General features: G+C 38.6%; 1 non-coding gene across 1 annotated transcript; it reads right to left on the reverse strand.

Annotated features, from left to right (window-relative positions):
- Positions 1-2,248: 2,248 nt before the first annotated feature.
- Positions 2,249-2,330, reverse strand: trnas-cga. The gene has a single exon. It is a non-coding gene; the product is annotated as a tRNA-Ser (tRNA).
- Positions 2,331-7,020: the final 4,690 nt, after the last annotated feature.

Here is a 7,020-nt window from a genome sequence, read left to right on the forward strand (position 1 = left end):
TGAACTGTAAGGTATATGTGCATGATGTGTATTTGTGTGTGTGTGTGTGTGTGTGTGTGTGTGTGTGTGTGTGTGTGTGTGTGTGTGTGTAGGTCCTCGAATTTACTTCCATTTTGTTTCTTAGACTACACCCTCCATACAGGGCTAGAATGTTTACTCTTTCTCCCATCACACGATTCACCAGAAGAAAGTAATTCCTGGCCCTGCATTCAGGATTCCTAACATGTAGTTTAGATGACATTAATCCTTAGAGAGAGTTTCTCAGTTCCATTTTGCGATGATTAATGTGCTGTGACACTGGAAATCTCTTCCATGGTTTTCCAAACTGAACAACCTAAAGAAGAAAAGTGGTTTAAGAAATGTTACTGTTTTGAGCTGATGGTTTTCCATGCTTTTGGCTTTCAACAAGGCTCCCAATGTTCTAGAATGCTTACTTCTTTTGATGCCTTTTTGCCTTTTAGAAATGCAAGGCTAATTTGTTTATTACACCTTATCCATTGCATTTGAGGGATTGAATGTGTTACTCAGTTTTGTTATGACTACCACAGCGCTCTGGCAGTGTCAGAAGGAAACTGGTAGCCGTGATTGGCCTGCGTCAAATGCAGCCCCTACTTGATCTTTGACACCTTGTCTTCACCACCTCTTTCCTTTTTTTCCTGTTAACCTGAGGGAGCTCACCTTGCTTGTTTTTTCCACCCAGGTAACAAAAGCACCTTTCATGGCCCGAGCTTTATGGCCATTTAACGAGGGGGCCCTTTACAATGCGCGGACCCTTTATAATCCTAGCCACACAACAGCTTCTTTGTGTGACGGCAGATAAACAGAGCTTTATCGCGCCTATCACCTCAGGACAAGGCGTAATTACTTTCTCCCGCTCTCATCACTGCCTGCACATGGAATGATTACAGCCAAGAGAGACATCACTGAATGGCTTCAAAATCCACTCCCTCTCTTCCCACAACAGCATGGTCCCAATGACCCCCACTGTCTTGCTCTCCCTTTTTCTTCTTTCTATATGCACTTAATGTAGAAGGGGGACACGTTTGACAAGCTGGGATGCTTGAATACAGGTGCTTGCAATGAATCACTTTTCCTGATGAACAGTATGCAGTGCACTGATAGTGCATGTTAAAACTAAAACGACAATTAGAATTAAAAGGCATTACAGTGTTTCATGTTACTGACCTATGTGACTAAGTATCACAGCCTCAGGAAAGCACCAAGTCGGAATGCTTTTAACTAACATGAGACAAGTTATCAAGAGCTCACAGACAGTGATGTCACTGTAAGTTCAAGGTAATTATAACTGTAATTCCCACAGTAATGTATGGTGTGATTTTACTGCCAGCTGTTTGTCTATCAAAGCATTTTATTGCCTATTGCTGGGAATAATGTAACTTTGAACACCTTTGATGTGTATATCTTTATCCATTTACTGCATGATTGGAAATTATGGAACTTTATCAATGTCACATGCACTACTCATATCCAGCAGATGGTTTTATGCAAAGTGCACTGATTTTGGCAGATGACTGCAAGCCTGTCCAATACTTGTTTCTGTTATTCTATTATTTATATTTTTGTTTACTTCTTATCTTCACTCCTAAGGTGATGATACTTAAGTATTAATATGGATATACTAATGTGAATCTCTTTACACTTGGTTAGTGTTTTGTTTTTGTTTTGGGTTTCTTGCATGGAGAGGCTGCTTCCAAAGGGCCAGAATGGTTAGGATGTTTTACAGGCATTGATCCTCCCTTGCCCCATCTGAAATCCTTTGCTCTTCTCCTCTGGCCTTCGAGAACAATGCACCTCTGGCCTTTTCCACTCTTCCATTGTTTCATTCACACGCTCCTTCTAACGCAGGTGGAGAATTTCAAACTTCCTGCGCAGCTCAGGGGTCGGCAGATCGTATGAACACTGAAGACAACTTAATTAATGATGCACACATACCTTGACAATGGTGTGCGTTTGGGTAGTAAGGGATGTCCTTATGCTCTTAGCCACAATATATAAATAGCTTATTTAGAAATATTTCCAAAGACATGTACACTTGCATTCATAACAACAAAACACATCAACTGGTTCAGGAGCTAGTCTTGTCAAGGAGTTCATGCTCTTCTCACTGTAAACAGCAGCCAATTCGGAGTCAACACATGGTGGCCTGGGAGAGGGAAAATTCACAGCAAGGAGAAATTTGAAATACAAAGGTGAGCAGTGTAACTTTTTGAAGAGAACACATAAGCTCCGCTGTGAGCAGGATTCGAACCTGCGAGGGGAAACCCCATTGGATTTCGAGTCCAACGCCTTAACCTCTCGGCCATCACAGCACACGTGCAAACGCTGTTCAAGATTAACAAAAGTAATTTATCAGTCATGCCAGTTGAACTCTTACAGAATTGACCTGATGGATTTAGGCTATCGAATAAAGTAGTATAATGATTTTAGTCGTAAACACGTTAATGATTTTGCCGATGGGAGCAATGTGACACCTCTTTGGCACCTGCAAATCAAGCGCAATCCTTCAGTTTTAAGACAGAAAAATCAATTGCTCGATCAAGCCAGCATTTTTTTTTTCACTGCCATAAATTGTCGAGTAAACTCGTAGCAAAGGTGGTTCTTTGCGGTGGCAGCTGTTCGATTGAGAAAGAGCCTGTGTCACCTTAGCGGTGATGAAATACCCAGTCATCTTGTCTTGGAGCTGCAGAGCATATGAATTGTTTCTGTTCGTTCATTTTTAATCAGCCATAATGAATAGCCTACTGTAGGCTGGGTCACAAATGTGAATCAGTTCTGCAGACCCGAAGTTAACTTTCAACTCTGTCGAATTTAGGACCAGATGTCTTTTCCAATTATAATTCGTACTGGTTAAAAAGCAAAACAGAAAGCCACATTTAAAAAGAGAGACTGTTTGGAATGGTCCGGTGAATACGGCCTCTGAATAACATTTCCAAATTGATGCCATCCGCTATATAGCATAATACCTATTCAGTTCGTTTCGTCAGTAAGGTTCATTAAGTAATACTCGATTGGAAGAGGGGTTAATCTGTGTGATGATCTGACATGTCGTTTATCACACTTAGCCTATCACTCCATCTTCTTTTAGCTCAGGCGTTCAGAACTGAAACGGGGTCCTGTCGTGGGCGCATGGCCCTCTGGATCTGGAGGCTCGCAACAGTGAAATATCATCAGTAGTCCATTGCAGCAGACTGAAAAAAAAAGTCAGTGTATCAATCTTTTTTATTCATGTTCCATCTCAAGTGCATAAATATTTTTTTTTACATTTGATAGGATGTGTTTAAAACAATTGGGAAAGAATGATTTAATTATACCATTATTTATTTATTTGATACCATTATTTTTTATTGCTTATATGATTATATATGATATGATTTAATGATAAAACATATATAACAAGACCCCTATAATTTCAGACCTTGATAACAGACTTGTTTTATTTAGCACTGTTATGTGCTACACTTTCATTGATTTTCAGAACTCAGTGCCACTTTTTTTTCTGTAAGCAGAACGAAACGATTTTTTAAAATTAAATTTATACAAATTTAAATACACAATTACATGTTTTGCCTTACACGGGCATGCATCAATACACTCCTGACCTATACATTTCTTTTATGTGTGTACGTTTGTGTATTCTGTGATTTCAGAAATTGTCAGCTAGAGGAAGATGGTACAACTAAAATGACGCAGTGTGAATGTAACGTGCAAGCGCGCATCTGTGCGTGCGTCTGTGTGTGTGCGTAGGTGAGGAAGGTATTACACGTCCCTTTTATTTACATGTCTCATCTATCAGGACACTTAACCTTGTGACAGTAGGTACTAATACGGTCCACGAACCAGCCACTCGCTATAATTAGGACCAATAAAGGAACATCCTGCAGCTCGTCCGCCCCTCCTCCCTTCCTCTCTACAACCATCCAAATTACCCTTCCACCAGGAATGGCGTACCCATATGCAAATGTCTGCAACAGTCTGCGAGAATCAAATATACATATTCGATACTTAAACATAAACACATGGAATAGATCCACCATATATAATAAATAACATATTAAAACCATAACAGCTCATTAACATGCATGGTACTTCAAATTAAAACGTATGTATATGTATTAAATAAAGAGCTTTAGTAAGTGTATGAAAGGGCCATACAGTATATAAAAATATATCTTTGTATCAAGTGGTACATAATCATGTAAAAGACAACATATGTTTTATAGTAAACAACACACAAAGTTATGATAATATATTTATTTAAATGTATGTAGCCTCATAATTTTAAATGATGAACTAGAAAATTCACAGAATAAACAAAAGGATGGTTGGCAGAAAAAGACCGATAAAGATATATTGTTATTACTTATTAATAAAAAAAATAAATGCCATTTAGGATAGGTTAGGTTATTCGTATGGTAATGAATGTATATTGTAATTGTAAAATCTCAAAACAGCTATATATATATATATATATATATATATATATATATATATATATATATATATATATATATATATATATATGCTCTTTTCAGATTATTTTCAGTTCCTAATTTTTATCTTTTTGACAGCATTGTTTGGGCATGTGGTGTTGTTTATATGACTGGTTGTTGGTCCTTATGTTCACATTATGGCCTGTTCATTTCCATATGCCAATAAGTTTCTGTTTTTCGGTTTTCAGATATCAGTAGCACTTTACTTTGTTCCCGAAATGCCCAAAATGTGGCTTTGTCCAAGAAACTGGTAGGCGCTGTGAAGGCCAGCAGAGTACCAGCGTTTCTATCAAGTTTCCTGTGTAGTTCATATTCTGCAGTGGCTTCATGTTAGTGATGACTTCACCAGGATGATACACCAGTTATCCTTTGCACATATGAAGTGCATGACAATGCTCCAAATTGTCCTTTATCTAAATAATATCTGAAGATTGGTTGCGCTTCCTGACCCCTGTTTGTCTCTGTCATATAGTGACACTGCTGTATTCATTTTGTGTTAAAGACCAAGAGCAGGTACTATTATGACCCTTACCAATCAACAGATGAAAAATAAAAACAAATCTCCATCACTGTACACACCACAGTGATGTGAACCACCCCCAATCCCATCCATATACATTTCAAACAGTTCAAACCTGCATTCTCTTTTTAGGAATCTTTCATAACAAAATATTTGGCTATATTCAGACAAAGCACTGTATGCAAATGGATGCTGTCTTCGCAGTAATCACAGTAAGTGACAATAAAGAGTAATTGGGGTCAGTTTGTGTCTGAGAGAGGGAGGGTAAGAGAGCGAGAGATGAGATAAAAGGATGAACATTGTCTTTAGACAGGATATCTCTCCATCTTTTACTTTTCTCCTCTACACTCACTTTGTCAGCTTGAAGTGGCTGTCAGCTTCCTATTTCAGGAAAATTAAAGCGGTTTACGGTAAAGGTATCACAGAAGGGTGGGGGACCTTCATTGTGGGGGGACTTGCTTAGTACCAGGACACAGGAAGTAGTATTTCATGTGTTTTGGACACTGCTTTGTCTGGTAGTATAAGATTTATTCACCCATTAGGAGAAGGAGAGAAACAATAAGTGTGTGTTTGGAATGAGTTTGTGTTCGTGTTTGTATGGAGGTGTGTCAAGGAACACTTGAGATTAATGGATCTGTGTGTGTGTAAGAGAGAGAGAGAGAGAGAGAAAGAGGGAGAGAGAGAAACTATGTACACATTTGTGCATGTTGTTTGTGTAACTGATTGCCTTCAGTGCATCTCAACTCTTCATCGTCCCTCTGACATGCTAATGGCTCTAAATTGATGAGGGCATTTCCCTCCTTCCCTCCCGGTGAGCAGCCGTCACTCACTCTAGCCCTGGAGCCCCCGTCCGGCGGATCCCAGTCCTACCTTGGTGCGTCTGTGTGCCTCCTCAGTGCAATCAGCTAATTCTCTCTCCCCCAGCACTAACCCGCCATCCGCCCTCACACTTAATCAGCTCTAATGAAGTCCTGATCCGCCGATTAGACCCAATCACAACAGGGCAGGGGATAAATATGGGAGGTGTCACTGGTCAGGCTGCCAGGAGTCAGAGTTATTAGCCTGATGCTAATATATTAGTGGTGGAGTTCGGCAAGGACAGAAGAAGGACTTTATGAATAGAATTTTGCAGGAAATCAGTGTACAGCTAGGTGAACGCTTTCTGTATTTTGATGTAGTGGGTTATGGAATTATGTATATCATTAATAAATCTATTAATTTGTGCATTTTATTTATTTATTAATAAATAAATGCTACAATGATAAAATCTGAATTAATAAATGATTACAATTTAAATTAGTATAATTATAATCGATAAAAAGTATTATTTGTTTATGTGAGCACTAAATTCCATTTGTTTCAAAGTGAGACTACAGATCTAGCTTGTGAAACCTGATCCTACAGATAACTACTCTTAGAGAATTAATAAACATTGGTTTAAGTGAATAGCTGAAAAATCTGAATATTAGATCCATAACATTTGGAGGAACTAGCAAAAGATCTAGAACTATTAGTTGTGTCACAGTTTCCTGGTGTTAAGGTCTGCAGTACAACAATGAGACTGAACTCATAACAGCAAAATCAATGGTGAAATAACTTTTACAGTGTTTATTTCTGCCCATCTGAATTATTAGTCTACATGTTAATGCAACACTGGGATTTTTGCTGTGATCCAGTCAAGCCACTGGTTTGGGCTACCAGATTTTTCTTTTATGTCCACTAAATGAACTATAGGTTTTAAAAGTTTGTGTTCTTTCATGATAGACCGGATGAGCTGTCAAAGACAAGGAAAAATGTAGTAACCTTGGATGTCCCAAAAGTCCATGTTTACTGCTGCAAGAATAACAAAGGTAGTCTGCGACCCCTTGCTTTTATTCCGGCAGTTTTCTTGTGCCTCTTCCAAAGTCACCTGTATGCTATAGAAGTTTCAGGCTCTTAATACATGATTAATGGTTCCAGACAGATTCATTTGATAGTCATCCATCAACT

Source organism: Electrophorus electricus, chromosome 16 (genome assembly GCF_013358815.1).
Source record: "Electrophorus electricus isolate fEleEle1 chromosome 16, fEleEle1.pri, whole genome shotgun sequence".
Classification (NCBI taxonomy): Eukaryota; Metazoa; Chordata; class Actinopteri; order Gymnotiformes; family Gymnotidae; genus Electrophorus; species Electrophorus electricus.